This window comes from Schistocerca piceifrons, chromosome 8 (assembly GCF_021461385.2).
Source record: "Schistocerca piceifrons isolate TAMUIC-IGC-003096 chromosome 8, iqSchPice1.1, whole genome shotgun sequence".
In the NCBI taxonomy this organism is placed as follows: Eukaryota; Metazoa; Arthropoda; class Insecta; order Orthoptera; family Acrididae; genus Schistocerca; species Schistocerca piceifrons.
Window position 1 is genome coordinate 319278179 of NC_060145.1, and position 16866 is coordinate 319295044.

Here is a 16866-nt window from a genome sequence, read left to right on the forward strand (position 1 = left end):
GTACATAGTGCAACGATATCTGCAACATACTGGCGAGGCATTCGTCTTCATGGACGACAATTCGCACCCCCATCGTGCACATCTTGTGAATGACTTCCTTCAGGATAACGACATCGCTCGACTAGAGTGGCCAGCATGTTCTCCAGACAGGAACCCTATCGAACATGCCTGGAATAGATTGAAAAGGGCTGTTTATGGACGACGTGACCCACCAACCACTCTGAGGGGATCTACGCCAAATCGCAGTTCATGAGAAGGAAATCTGGACCAACAGTGCCTTGATGGACTTGTGGACAGTACGCCACGACGAATACACGCATGTATCAATGCAACAGGACGTGCTACTGGGTATTAGAGGTACCGGTGTGTATAGCAATCTGGACTACCACCTCTTAAGGTCTCGCTGTATGGTGGTACAACATGTACTGTGTGGTTTTCATGAGCAATAAAAAGGGCGGAAATGATGTTAATATCGATCTCTATTCCAATTTTCTGTACAGGTTCTGTAACTCTTGGAACTGAGGTGATGCAAAACTTGTGATGTGTGTATGTGGTGTCTAGGAAGATTGTTTACTAGGTTCACTAGGGAAACATTCAAACAAGTCATATTAATGGGTTTTATTACAAAACAGTATATAATCTTTCACTGAACCCAGTAGAAAATGGTTCAAATAGCTCTGAGCACTATGCAACTTAACTTCTGAGGTCATCAGTCGCCTAGAACTTAAAACTAATATAGCCTAACTAACCTAAGGACATCACACACATCCACGCCCGAGGAAGGATTCGAACCTGCGACCGTAGCGGTCGCTCGGCTCCAGACTGTAGCGCCTAGAACCGCACGGCCACTCCGGCTGGCGAACCTAGTGGAGTCAAGGTGAAATGTGTATCCCGACCCCCTGCAAAAAGACTCTACTGGGTTCAGTATAAGATGATCTATGCCTTCGAAAACCAAGCGTTTATTAAATTCCCTGTCAGTGCGGAAAATCATACATTGGGGAGACAGTCCGTACTGTAGAAGAGGAGTGCCTCGAATACAAGCGCCATACCGAATTACGCCAGGCCACTAAATCAGCCGTGGCTGACCATTCTATAAAGCCTGGCCATACTATGGACTATGAAAAAACAAAAATACTATGTCACTCCTCCTACTTCTGGGACTGCGTTACTAAAGAGGCCATCGAAATCCGACTACAGGACGATCTAATTAATAAAGACAGCGGCCTTCAACTTAGTCAGGCTTGGAACCCTGCACTCAGCCTGGAGAGAAAGATGCGGTCCCAGAGATCGAGGACCACCCTCGACGGCGGCAGTAGGGAGACTGCAGACCCCAGTTCAGACCCAGGCGCAGCTTCGCCCACCACCTTCAGTAGCCGCCGCGCCGGCCGCACCGAAGACACCAGGAGAGGAACGATGGAGGAGGTAACGACTAGTATATATAGGGCGCATAGAGGAACAGCACAGCATTCGTCAGGAGTCATCTGAAGATGGCAGCGTGTACGTCTGCCGAAATATTGTGGAGAAATTACGACGCTACCCGGTCGGCTACCCGAGAACTGTTCAAAATAAATAACAATACTTAACTTTGACAATTACAGGAAGTGTTGCAAGCAAAGGGAGACAAACAAAATAAGCAATCTTCTTCAGTATAAACAGTTCCAAGTGTGTGCTACATGGACAGTACAAGCGAAGTAACTAGAGTTGCGCTGTTATTGAAGTCACTAGTCTTGAAGCTACTATTGAAGTGCGTCCACCAGTCGGTCGGGTCTCTTGTGTACTCTTCACATAGGGACCGCTGTCGTCCTGGAGAGGGGTCCGCTCAGTGTGCGATTGGCTGACTTCTTCTCACAGCCATGTCTTCCCTGTCGTTCCCGAACAGCGTGCCAGCGCTTGACTTTACGCCGTAACACTTTTTATTTCTTTTATATTCATATTGTTGCGCCGCTAAGAATTTACTGGGCAGTGTTGAGTAAAATTGAGACATCTACTATGGTTAATGCAAGAGGCTACGGAAGCAAGTCAATTTGGGCCAGCCAGGTAAAGGGACTGCCTGCTGATATGACAGACTCTGTCTCCGAGGCGTCGAGACGGATGCCACATACTACGGCCAAACAGAGTGACCAGAGGTGTAACAGGGTTCGTGCAACAGAAATGCAGAGCCGCTGCGGCGTCGGTGACCTGAGTGCTTTATGTCTGAGCTATTGGTCTGTAATAGGTTGCTGCATGATAAGAATCAACGCTTTGGCAAAATTAGAGCAGGTCAGGCCCAAATAAATACTCTTCCTTTCTAATGAGAGGGATTGCAGTGTACAAGTCAGCAGCTCAAAGGGGGACCTACGATAGTCTACGAACCTACTAATCTACATAGAACGACCAGTCTCCACCTTTGACCTCTGCCGCTGATAGCTGCGACCCTGCTACTAGCACTGAGCCCAGTGCCCTCTGACTGGAGGGCCACCTGGTGGTCTTCAGTCCGAACTCAGGGAGGTGCAGCCACTCAGACACCTTCTCTTGTGCGGACAAACTCCTTGTTGCCTGCCTCTGCTCACGTGGACAGGAACTGCTACTGCTGTGAGCCATCTCATTCACTATGGAACCACGGTGTGATTATGCCAGAGGTCCCATCCTGTGCAGCCTCTAGCCTGCGTGGTGGGTCGCCACCCGCTGGTGTGGTCAGCGTACTTGTCGAGTTGCTGCCATTACGACTCCGCCGGCAGCACACTGCTGCACGTTGGCGGGCCGCCTACTGACGGCGCACTTCTTCGCGGACCACCTACTACTTACGTCCAGATGGTGCTGGCTTCTTCGAGGATCATCGCGATTATTATAGTTTATGAACAATAAATGAATGTTTTAACAACGATATTTTCATGATGATACGTCGGACGACTACCGGGCATCCACTCACCACTCTGTTGCTTCCCGAGTAGTATTCTAATGACCTCCAGACTTCAAGCCAACTCAGTTGCAGCACCCACCACAGAGGATAGCACGGTGTCCTCTGTAAGTGGTATCAGATGTTGTGGCTCACGTGTGCAGCTGGGCCCACGACTCTGTCTCCAGACACAATGTGCAGTACAGGAGTATGAATACCGAAAAGTGTGAAGTTATTCACTTGAGTACTAAAAGAAATCAGCTAAATTTCGATTACGCAATAAGTCACACAAATCTGAAGGCTGTAAATTGAACTAAATACTTACGGATTACAATTACAAATAACCTAAATTGGAACGATCACATAGATAATATTGTGGGTAGAGCAAACCACAGACTGCGATTCATTGGCAGAACAATTAGAAGGTGCAACAGGTCTACTAAAGAGACTGCTTAAACCACGCTTGTCCGCCCTATTCTGAAGAATTGCTGTGCGGTGTGGGATCAGCATCAGGTGGGACTGACGGATGACATCGAAAAAGTACAAAGAAGGGCAGCTCGTTTTATATTATCGCGAAATAGGGGAGATAGTGACACAGACATGATACACGAATTAGAATGGCAATCATTTTCGTTGCGACGGGATCTTCTCATGAAATTTGAATCACCAGTTTTCTCCTCCGGTTGCGGAAAACATTCTATTGGCACCCACCTACAGAGAGAGAAGTGATCATCAAGATAAAATAAGAGAAATCAGGAGTCGCACAGAAAAATTTAAGTGCTCGTTTTTCCCGCGTGCCGTTCGAGAGTGAACGGTAGAGAGACAGATTGAAGGTGGTTCATTGAACCCTCTGCCAGGCACTTTATTCTGAATAGCAGAGTAATGATGTAGATGTAGATGTTATTGGTGAGTGAGTGAGTGAGTTTTGTGGCTTTTTTGTTTTGTTTTGTAGACAATCACGGTAGACAGAAGTGATACGCATACCGGTGGATTTGTCGCTGTTTAAAGAAAACTGTAGGGAGGACTATTTACAGTGAGGAAGGTGCCAGTAACGTAATTTTGCGGGTCGTGAATTGCCGAGTGTGCAGGGAGTACCAGACATGTATAGTACCAGGCGACATTATGGGCACGAGCACATCAGTCCCTAGAATCTCGATGGGTTATTATCAGCCGCAAGGACTGATATCATTTTTTGGAAACTAAGTCCGAGCGTTTGTTATAGGTGTCCTTGCTTTGTGAATCTGCGGATTAATTTAGGCATAATGTATTGTCGGCAGGCAGAGGTTGCACAGATGCTAGAAACACGAGCGATGTCGGCACCAAAAGCGACAGAATCTTTGTTGAAGCAGGTGGCTAAATTATGCCGCGTTACAAAATCAGGTGACCACCTTAACGGCAGATAATGCACGCAGACAGGGTGAACTAACTTGAGTCTGCCATTGGTAGCGGCAACCCTGTTTTTCACACTGAGTCCAATGCTGCGCAACACACCTGAATGTCATGCAGCTGTACATACACAGAAACAGTACAGTATCTTATGGCGGAGTGCATTGATTGTCTTTCCTGAGATGTCGAAACTCAGGATGCTTTCTAGACCATAGTTTTCAATTCTAACGTTGTCGTGCGTCGACTCCTCTGGCATCAGTTCGTGAGCCACCTTTTGAATCACCCTGCAAGCCACATGACAAATTTTCAATATGGAAATTAGATTTGCATCCAAGATGTCGGCTTCCAAAATAGCAGCCATGTTGAGTAACATAGCCTCTGCTCTTTATTCATAGGAAGTAATGAGTGCTATTGACGGAGGACCTCAAGTTCATCGCATGTTTATAGATTTCCAGAAACTCTTCTGACACGATACGTCACATTAGAGCAAAGTCACCTCCTGAAATGGGAGTTATTTCTATAGTTCCCCAAAGAATCGTTATAATTCCTCTGGTATTTTTAACCCTTATAAACGAATGAGCAGCTCTCTTACATTGTTTGCAAGTCATGCTGTCGTTTATCCTTTGATAAAACCGTAAGTAAATTAATACGATTTACAAAATGATGTACACAAAATATCCGGTTGGTGGGAAAAGTGACAACTGTCACTAAATAATAAAATGTATGAGGTTCTCCACATGAGTGATAAAGAAAACTCCTTTGTATTTCGATTGCACCAAAAACCACATAACTATAAAAGTTGTCGATTCAGTTAAATATTTACGGATTACACATAGGAATATATTCAATCTGAATCATCACATCACAAATGTTGTCAGACGTGACACCATTTTATTGGCAGAACCCCTTGACGGTACAACAGATCTACTAAAGAGACTGCCTGCACTGCGCTTGTCCGTCCTTCTCCTAGTGTACTGCTATGATGTAGGGTGTCTTTAGCATGTAGGATTGAAGGAGGACATCGAAAAAGTTCAAAGAACAGTAGCACGTTTAGTACTATCGCGAAATAGGGGAAAGAGTACCACACTTTGGTAAGCGAGTTAGGGTGGCGAATCATTAAGAGGAAGGCGTTTTTCGTTGTGCCGAGATCTTTTCACAAAATTACAAACATCTTGTTTCTCGTCAGAATGCCAAAATATTTTGTTGTCTTCACCCTACACAGGGATAAATGGACATCGTAATAAAATAAGAGAAATCTGAGGTCGCACATAAAAATGAAGGTGTTCGTTTTTCGCAAGTCCTATGCAAGAGCGATATGCTAAAGAAACAGATTTGGAAGTGACCTTCTGCGAAATACTGAAATATGAACTGCAGAGTAACCGTGTAAATCTATAAGGAGCAGTTATATGATAACGAGACAGATGCAAGTAAAGGAAGCAAGCTGTTTATTATTTGCCGGCCGGTGTGGTCGAGCGGTTCTAGGCGCTTCAGTCTGGAACCGCGCGACCGCTACGGTCGCAGGTTCGAATCCTGTCTCGGGCACGGACGTGTGTGATGTCCTTAGGTTAGTTAGGTTTAAGTAGTTCTAAGTTCTGGGGGACTGATGACCTCAGATGTTAAGTCCCATGGTGCTCAGAGCCATTTGAACCATTTTGTTTATCATCTCAAAAGTAGTCGACAGAACTGCTAATACATTAATACCATTATGACACAAAATGGTTAATGCCGTCATGGAAAAATTTTTCGTTTACACACAGATCCATGATTGAACCCAAGCGTACACTTCTTCAAAATGGTTCAAATGGCTCTGAGCACTATGGGACTTAACTTCTTTGGTCATCAGTCCCCCAGAACTTAGAACTACTTAAACCTAACTAACCTAAGGACATCACACACATTCATGCTCGAGGCAGGATTCGAACCTGCGACCGTAGCAGTCGCGGGGTTCCAGACTGTAGCGCCTAGAACCGCTCGGCCACTCCGGCCGGCCGTACACTTTTTCGCCTGAAGCAAATCAACGGTATCGAATGTTTTTCGCGAGGGATCCAAAACCATTAAAGTCACATGGGAAGGGATCTGAATTGTATGGAGGATGTGTAAGTGCTTTCCAGCGGAACCTCTCTAGTGTAGTCGAAATAAGTTTGGCTTCATGTGACAGGCATTGTGCTGCAACAGGATGATGCCGTGCGTCAACATTACTGGGAGTTTGAACTTAATGGCACACTTTAATTTTTGCAAAGTGTCCACGTACTGCTGTGCATTTATTATGGCGTCGTGTTCCACAACGCCACTGAGCAGCGGGTTGGCGGTCGGCAACTTTCTGTTTCATGATAATGCCACACCACGTGATGCCGAGTTTGGTTCGACTACGCTGCAGATGTTCCGCTGGGAAGCCGTTGCAGATCCTCCACACATTGCCCATTTCTCCCCATGCGACTTCCATATTTTTGGAGCCCTGAAGGAGGACATTCGTGGGCGTCGATTTTCCTCAGACCAAGAGGTGGCCGCCTGGGTACAATCATGGTTCTGTAGGCAGTCGGAAACAATTATCCTTGAAGACATCGACCGGCTTGCCTCACAGAGGGATACATGTATTAACAGCTACGGCGTTTACTATTGAAATAGTGAACAGTTTACTTACCTTTTTACACATGTCCCTTTTCTTGTTGTCTGCCCCTTACATGTATAAGGGACGATCAAAAAGTTACCACTCGAAGGCCGTACAGGCGAGAATTGGTATGCCAATTGGGCAAAATCTTCGTGAGCAGTGAGGCAATCATACCACTGTCGCACCAGGTTGACAACGCCTGTTTGGTAAAACACCTGTCCTGCTGCGTGAAGAAATCCGTAATTGCCTACAGAACATCGTCGTTCGACAGGAATCATAGACCCTTCAACGTCCTTCCGAAGGCCTGACAACGCGTGGGGAGATACCAGGACTACTAAGCGTGCGCTCTAGCGTCTCCCAACTGAGTCGACGTAACTTCTGCGTTACGACGTCTGTGATACGCGAGTGTACGTTGTCATGTTATCATGAAGGAGTACGACCCCTTAGGGCACCATTCCACAAGGTGGTTTCCGACAGACTTGCCGCCCCATACACTGTCTTTATTCTCCAATGGATGTCCACCAGTGTTTGTACTTCGGCAGACAGGAAAGGAACAACAGCACTTTGGTCTTGTTTGGAGGCATTTGCTAGTTACGTAGGCGTAGTTCACATATCCAAATTTGCCGCCTGCACGTCCGAAAGACACGAATGCCACACTAATCCCTTGCCTACACGTCAGGCATCGATGTCGCGCTACGTTTCATATACGCTGCAGCAACGCCCTCAGACGGAAACCTTATGATCGCCCCTTGTACACTGAAGAGCCAAATAAACTGGTACACCTCCCTAATATCGTGTAGAGCCCCCGCGAGCAGGCAGCAGTGCCGCAACACGACGTGGCATGGACTCGACTAATGTCTGAAATAGTGCTGGAGGGGGTTGATACCATGAAGCCTGCAGAACTGTCCATAAATCCGTAAGAGTACGATGGGGTGGAGATCTCTTCTGAACAGCACGTTGCGAGGCTTCCCAGATATGCTCAATAATGATCATATCTGAGGAGTATGGTGGCCAGAGGAAGTGTTTAAATTCAGCGGAGTGTTCCTGGACCCACTCTAGCAATTCTGGAGGTATGGGCTGTCGTAATGTTCCAAGTCCGTCGGAATGCGCAATGGACTTGAATGGATGGAGGTGATTAGACAGGATGCTTACGTACGTGTCACCTGTCAGAGTTGTGTCTAGACGTATCAAGAGTCGCATATCACTCCAACTGCACACGCCTCACACAATTACAGAATCTCAACCCGCTTGAACAGTCCCTTGCTACATCCAGGGTCCATGGTATCATACGCGTACACGTCCACATCCATCCGGTCGACACAATTTTAAACAAAGACTTTTCCGACCAGGCACAACGTGTCTCCAGTCATCAAAGGTCCAATGAGGGGGCCAGCCGAGGCGTAAAGTTTTGTGTCGTGCAATCATCAAGCGTACAAATGTGAGCTTTCGGCTGCGAAAGACCATATGGATGATGTTTCGCGGTATGGTTTGCACGATGACACTTCTTGATGGACCAGAACTGAAATCTGCAGCAATTTGCGGAAGGATTGCACTATTGTCACGTAGAACGATTCTCTTCAGTCGTCGTTGGTCCCATCCTTTTTCCTGCCGCAGCAATGTCGGAGATTTGATGTTTTACCAGATTCCTGATATTCACGGTACACTCGTGAAATTGTCGTAAGGGAAAATCCCCAGCACTACCTCGGAAATCCTGAGTCCCATCGCTCGTGCGCCGACTATAACGCCACGTTGAAACTCACTTAAATCTTGATAACCTGCCATCGTAGCAGCAGAAACCGATCTAACAACTGCGTCAGACACTTGTTGTCTTAGGTAGGCGCTGCAGACCGCAGCGCTGTATTCTACCTGCTTACATACTGCATCTCTGTACTTGAATATCTACGCCAGTTTCTCGACGCTTCAGTGTAGATATATGAAACGTCGGAATTTTTGAAGGGTTTCATGTTACGAGAGGACTACCAACCAAAAAGCGAGCGCGTTAGTTTAGAGAGAGCGTTTTGTTTCAAACGCGGTGCACGCCTGTGGTTCTGTATTTACCGTCAGGCTATTAGCGAGGGCAGCCAGCGTTTGCCGGGGTGCGAGCTCTCCACTGCGTGCTTTGTAGTGGCCGCCCCGTGCTGTCGCTCCTGTTGCACGGAGTTCGCGGTCGGGCTTTTCATTAGCAGCAACCGGACAAAGGCCAGGCCGCACTTGCTTCAGACGGAAAGCGCCGCCGCGCCTCTGGATAAGGAGGGCCGGACTCCCAGCTAATAGCACCAGCCTCCTCTCCCGCCAGGTGGGGCTGCAGCAGCAAAACGGTGAGGATTATGATGGCCTTAAATATGACCTCTAGAACACGTAGCTCGCGGCGTATACCCGGGGTCCACGTTTATTATTAGAGAGGCTGGACAAAAAGAGGAAAGACCTCGGGAAGTACCTGGGTAGAAGGCAAATACAAATGCTACCCAAAGTTGTATTGTTGAATGCGATCATGTACAGCATCTGTGCAATGTCTTCAACGCGTTGCAAATGTCATTCGTGGTCAGAACAATGTGCTGTTCAGTTGTGAGTGCGTTAAGTCGGAATGTCGGCAAATTTTTGATGTTTGTATGGTGGGCCCTTCTGCAACCAAAATAGTCGATCAGTTTCGTGTTTCAAGCGGCAATGTATAGAAGATTTATACCATGTACAGCGAAAACGGAAGAAACATCATCCACTAATTCACAATGCGGAATAAAGTGTGTGATATGGGACCATTGCTTTTCACAATATATGTAAATGACCTAGTAGATAGTGCCGGAAGTTCCATGCGGCTTTTCGCAGATGATGCTATAGTATACAGAGAAGTTGCAGCATTAGAAAATTGCAGCGAAATGCAGGAAGATCTGCAGCGGATAGGCAGTTGGTGCAGGGAGTGACAACTGACCCTTAACATAGACAAATGTAATGTATTGCGAATACATAGAAATAAGGATCCTTTGTTGTATGATTTTATGATAGCAGAACAAACACTAGTAGCAGTTACTTCTGTAAAATATCTGGGAGTATGCGTACGGAACGACTTGAGGTGGAATGATCATATAAAATTAACTGTTGGTAAGGCGAGTGCCAGGTTGAGATTCATTGGGAGAGTCCTTAGAAAATGTAGTCCATTAACAAAGGAGGTGGCTTACAAAGCACTCGTTCAACCTATACTTGAGTATTGCTCATCAGTGTGGGGTCCGTACCTGGTCGGGTTGACAGAGGAGATAGAGAAGATCCAAAGAAGAACGGCGCGTTTCGTCACGGGGTTATTTGGTAAGCGTGATAGCGTTACGGATATGTTTAACAAACTCAAGTGGGAGAATCTGCAAAAAAGGCGCTCTGCATCGCGGTGTAGCTTGCTGTCCAGGTTTCGAGAGGGTGCGTTTCTGGATGAGGTATCGAATATATTGCTTCCCCCTACTTGTACCTCCCGAGGAGATCACGAATGTAAAATCAGAGAGATTCGAGCGCTCACGGAGGCTTTCCGGCAGTCGTTCTTCCCGCGAACCATACGCGACTGGAACAGGAAAGGGAGGCAATGACAGTGGCCACACACCGTTCGGTGGCTTGTGGAGTATAAATGTAGATGTAGATGTAGGGTGATCATGGCAGACGTTCATTGAGGAGGATTGTGAGGAAAAATAAATGGATGATAGTTGTAAAAGTCGCTGCAGAATTGTATATCGAACCTTGTCAGCACCAAAGCAATTGGAAGGCAGTTCCAGGATCAAGGATTTGCAGGGCAAACGGGAAATTCCAAAAACCACTCATCGGTGATACAAATGAGCGCAACAGGGGACATGGTGCCGAAGCCGTGGAACATGGACTATGGAGAAATGGAAAAATGTCGTTTGCTCAGATGAGTCTTATTTCACACTGTTTCCAACTTCTGGCGAAGTTTGTGTCGCAAAAAGTGAAAACTCGCGGAGTTTCGGTGGTCATTTGGGCAGTCATATCTTGGTATTCCATGAGTCCCTCGGTTACGTTGCGTGGTCGGATTACTGTCAAGGATTCCATGACCATTCTGTCTGATCGCGTCCATCCCACGATACATTGTTTCTTCCCCAGTGGTGAACGGTCCCTTCAGACAGCGTGCGTCGTGTAAGATTGGTATTGTGAACATGAAGTGTTGCATCTCCCGTGGACACCATAGTCAGCAGGTCTCAATATTATTGAGTCTTTGTGATCTACTGCGGAAAAAAGAGTGCGTGATTGCTAACCATCTCCATCTTCGTTACGTTGAGTTGTCACTAGTTTGAGAGAAGAATGGTATAGTTATCTACTACGAGACGATCGGAGGCTGCTTTGAATGCGAACAGGTCTCCTGCACCGTACTCGGCGTTATAATGTGCTGTTTTTTGCGATTTACGTATTTCTGTCTACCCCTGTATACATATGGTTGAGCCAAAAAATTATGACTACTGACCACAGAGAGGCCGAATGGTGTCTAGTGGCGCAGTGGGCACGTGACACGGTAACGGAAGTGTCGGAGCAGAGACTTAGAATCATTATAGCGATGATAAGGAGTGCAGACAGAGAAAACCACCAACATAAACGACTTTGATGAATGGCACATTATTATGGTCCGAGCCGGCCGGCGTGGCCGAGCGGTTCTAGGCGCTACAGTCTGGAACCCCGCGACCGCTACGGTCGCAGGTTCTAATCCTGCCTCGGGCATGGATGTGTGTGATGTCCTTAGGTTGGTTAGGTTTAAGTAGTTCTAAGTTCTAGGGGACTGATGACCTCAGATGTTAAGTCTCATAGTGCTCAGAGCCATTTGAACCATTTATTATGGTCCGGGGTTTGTAAATCAACATCTCGGAAACAGCGAAGCTGCGCGAGGTTTATAGGGCACGTTAATGGGAATTATTTGAAGGACGTCGAATCCACGAGGCGGAGAGCTGGACGTCCGCACCGAGTCACAGAACGAAGAGGTCGGAGGCTTGTCTACTCGTAGAGTAAGGTAAGAGGCGATCTGTGGCACATCTGACGACACAGTTCAGCGTAGATGCGGGCACAAGTGTTTCGCAGCAGACTGTTCAGCACACGCGAGGTTCCATAGCAGGCAATTCCTACGTGTTCCCATTTGACCTAGCGATTGCAGTGGGCACGGGATAATCGAAATCCGATAGTCGATCAATGGAAACTTTATTCCTGGTCAGGTAACCCATATTTCTTGTTACATCTGGGAAACATACATGATACAGAACTCAAGCTGACGTCTTGGCTGCACAAAATCGCCTGACTGAAAGGAGACACTACCGGGCGCTACCAATTCTATTGGGGGATTCTCAAAGTCTCTATACTGCACTCTTTTTACATGTAGCTTTCCGTGATTTGTAAAGATAGTTCCACCGATAAAGAGATTTCTTTGAAGTGTTGCATTCCAGAGTGAACTCATTGGGCATGCGTAAATAAGTGATTTCTCTGCCTCGTGATGACTGGGTGTTGCGTGCTGTCCTTAGGTTAGTTAGGTTTAAGTAGTCCTAAGTTCTAGGGGACTGATGACCATGGCTGTTAAGTCCCATAGTGCTCAGAGCCATTTGAGCCATTTAAATAAGTGATGTTTCAACGTGGCGAGCTGAGAGCCAAATAGACCAGCTGAGAAACGATGTGTCTGTGTCGGTACGTCAACATAAGAAACAGCAAGGCACTAGTCGAGCGTTGCTACGCAGTCTCCGAGCGAGGGAAGCAAACACCAGTCACCACAATACACCGTAACAGGACATTATGAAGTAACGCTCCGTAACACCAAGCACCAGAGCGCCACTGCAACAGTCAGACATTGAAGAAAGACTGACCTCGACATCTAAGAATAGTTATTGAGCCACCGCAGTGAGGCAAGGAATACTAACCATTCCATCAAACCAGAACAAATTCACTCATTCACATAGAGCCACCACGTCATAGCTGGGGGGGGGGGGGGGTTGGGTTGTTTGGGGAAAGAGACCAAACTGAGAGGTAATTGGCCTCATCGGATTAGGGAAGGACGGGGAAGGAAGTCAGCCGCGCCCCTTCACAGGAACCATCCTGGCATTTACCTGGAGCGATTTAGAGAAATCACGGCAAACCTAAATCAGGATGGCCGGACGGGGGATTGAACCGTCGTCCTCCGGAATGCGAGTCCAGTGCATAGCCGTGAGCTCTGCTGCTTAAATAAGTTGGCTTTTGGAACTCATCGTCACATTCAGACGTGCCGCCGTTATGTCGTCGTCACCAGTACCAGAGAGAATGACCGTCTATTTAGTTTTGGTGAAACAACGACAACATGACCGATAATGGTCTGCCTTCTACCTGGTTTCTGATTTCGACACTGAGACACAGCTGCCCTGATGCAAGCCACAGTTGTGGTCAGCCGTTGCAACCTACATGAATATTCCGGATGAGGAGGAAATGGTGTGTTGCCAGCGCTCCAGTTGCTGAAGGTCGTTGGGGATCTGCAGGCTGTCATCCCACCATCCAAGCGTGGCGTGTCTGCGTAGCCCTCTGGTCGTTAGTTGAGCGCCTACTGCAATCTTGGTCGCCTCATGATGGGAGACCAGTGCCTGCCTTCTCGACAGCTGGCCGCTGTGAACAAGCGGCTCTAGGCGCTTCAGTCCGGAACCACGCGGCTACTACGGTCGCAGGTTTGAACCCAGCCTCGGGCATGGATGTGTGTGATGTCATTAGGTTAGTTAGGTTTAAGTAGTTCTAAGTTCTAGAGGACTGATGACCTTAGATATTAAGTCCCATAGTGCTCAGAGCCATTTGAACTATTTTGAACCTTCTCGACAACCATCGTCCTGGACATCACAGTCGGCCACACTAACCTAAGCAGTAAGTGGATCAAAACCATCTACTCATTCTCTCAGCGACCACACCGGCACCGAAACGGTAGTTAACAGAGAGAAGGCCGAAATACTCAATTCGGTCTGCCGAAGTTGTTTCACTGCGCAAGATCGTAACACTGTGCCTCCTTTCGACGGTCGTACGAACATCAAAATGACAGATATTGAGATAACCGATAGCGGAATTGAAAAGCAGCTGCAATCGCTTAGGGGCGGAAAGGCTTCAGGACCACATGAGATACCTTATCGATTCTATAAAGATTACGTGAAATAAGTTGCTCCCTTTCCAGTAAGAATTAGTCGTAGATCGTTTGAGCAACGAAAGGTACCTAACGACTGGAAAAAAGCGCAGGTCATTCCCGTTTTTAAGAAAGACCGTAAGACAGATCCTCACAATTACAGACCTATATCGTTGACGTCAGTCTGTTGTAGAATTATGGAACATATTTTGTGCTCAAGAATTATGATGTTTCCGGAAAATGAACATCTGCTCTAAAAGTCAACATGGATTCCTCCAACAGAGATCCTGCGAATCTCAGCTCGCTCTATGCCTCCATGAGATCCACAGCACAGTCGACAACGCCGCTCAGGTTGATGCCGCGTTCCTTGATTTCAGTAAGGCATCTGACACCGTCCCGCATTGCCGTTTAATGAAAAAAAATTCGAGCTTACTGATTGTCGGAGCAGGCCTGCGATTGGGTTAAAGACTTTCTTGCAGATAAAACTCAACAGATCGCTCTTAACCGAACTAAATCGGCAGATGTAAAGGTAATATCCGGAATACCACAGGGAAGTGTGATAGGACCGTTGCTTTTTACAATATATATAAATGACGTAGCAGAAAGCGTCGGATGCTCTTTAAGGCTATTCGCAGATGAAACAGTTGTCTATACCAAAATAGCATCGCCAGAAGATGGAAAAGAAGTGGTTCAAATGGCTCTGAGCACTATGGGACTTAACATCTGAGGTCATCAGTCCCCTAGAACTTAGAACTACTTAAACCTAACTAACCTAAGGACATCACACACATCCATGCCCGAGGCAGGTTTCGAAACTGCGACCGTAGCAGTCACGCAGTTCCGGACTGAAGCGCCTAGAACCGCACGTCCACCGCGGCCGGCGAAGACGGGAAGAATTTTCAGAATGACCTGCAGAGAATTGACGAATGGTGCAGGCTCCGGCAGTTGACCCTGAACGTAAATAAATGTAACATATTGCGCATGCATAGGAAAATAAATACACTACTGTACAGCTACAATACTGATAACAAACAGCTGGAGACAGCGTCTGCTGTAAAATATCTAATCATAACCAGCCAGAGGACCTAAAGTGGAATGACCACTTAAAACAGACAGTGGGAAAAGCAGACACCAGTCTCAGACTCATAGGAAGAATCGTAAGGAAATGTCATTCATCCGCGAAAGAAGTGGCCTATAAAGCACTTGTTCGCCCGGTTCTTGAGTATTGTTCATCTACCTGGGATCTCTATCACGTAGAACTGATAAAGAAGATAGAGAAGTCCAGCGAACAGCGGTGCGTTTCGTCAAGGGATCGCTTGCCTGTCGAGAGAGCGTTACGGACATTCTAAACAAACTCCGCTGGCAGACGTTACAAGAAAGGCGTTGTGCATCACGAAGAGATTTACTATTAAAAATTTCGGGACAGCACTTTTCAGGAGGAGTCGGACAACATATCACGAGGGCTATTCGGAAAGTAAGGAACTTTAGGTCGTGAAATGAAAACCACATTGAAAATCAAAACTGTTTTTTTGCAACGGTTAGCTACAGCTTCCAGTTACTTTTCTACACAGTCGCCGGTCAGAGCTAGCCATCATCTGTCGTAGCGTTGTACCAACTGTTCAATTCCCTCGTTATAGAAGACAGCCGCCAGTGCTTTACGACAATTTTCTACTCTGGACTGCAGCTCTTTGTCTGTGTCAAAATATTGTCTTCATAGCCGGACGTTCATTTGAGTAGAGATGAACCTCAGGGGTAGCCAATTACGGGTTGTATTGTGGGTGATCAAACACTTCCCATCGAAAACGCTGCAGGAGCATCTTCATTGTCCCTGCAGAATACGGCCGAGAATTGTCGTGTAGAACGACCCGCATGAAAGTTATGTTATGTGGATTGCATAGCTTCAGGCGAAATCTTTCGCAAGGCGACAAGATGTGATCGACGGGCGTACTAGAACAGTGCCCAACACATCTGTGCAAAGCTTCATCAGATTTTCACTGTATTTTACATTTAGCGTCCGATCATTCCTTACTTTCCGAATAACCCTCGTACTTCCCCCCACATACCTCTCGCGTATTGACCACGAGGAGAAAATTCGAGAAATTATAGCCAATACAGAAGTTTACTGACAATCATTCTTCCCAAGCACTATTCGCCAGTGGAACAGGGTTGAAGGTATCAGATAGTGGCACCGAAAGTACCCTCCGCCACACACCATTAGGTGGCTTGCGGAGTATGATGTATAGGCATACGACAATACGACAGGCCATCAGCTAGAGTGCTTTAAGTGGAGCCTCCCTGTGCTGCAAAGCATCCAGTAAAGGACAATGTGTACCCATCTCTCCCGCCGCCAATCGCACGGCATCGCGCCGACCGCCACTCACGGATTGTGGCACTGTGCTGGAAGATATTATCGCCATCAGAGAAGACTTCAATCACGAAGGGATACAGGCAGTGCGCAATAAATTTCACGTAGTTCACTACAGTCGTGGTGTCTTCGAATACTACCAGAGGCCCCATGGAAGCCCCATTCAATGTAGCACATAGCGTAACCCTGATCTCACAGGCCAGCATCTGTGGCGCCGTGCACGTTTCAAGCAGTCATTCGCCTGGATGACGGCGTGTAAGGATCCAGCCATGACAATAAATGCGATTCATGTGTCAGGTGACACTTTTCTACTGATCCACGGTGAAATCTGAAGTGATGCTGCGCCCACTGCAGCCGTAACTGGCGATTTAGTCGGGTGAACACATGAAAACGTAGAGGCTGTGTAATGTGGAGTTACACGTTCAAAAACGGCTTTTGAACGGTATGCCTGCACCAGCATTGTAGTCTGACTCAGGTCTGTCACAGATCGCAGCCTATCCTGGATCACACAATGAAGGATCCTCCGATCTCTATTATCCCAC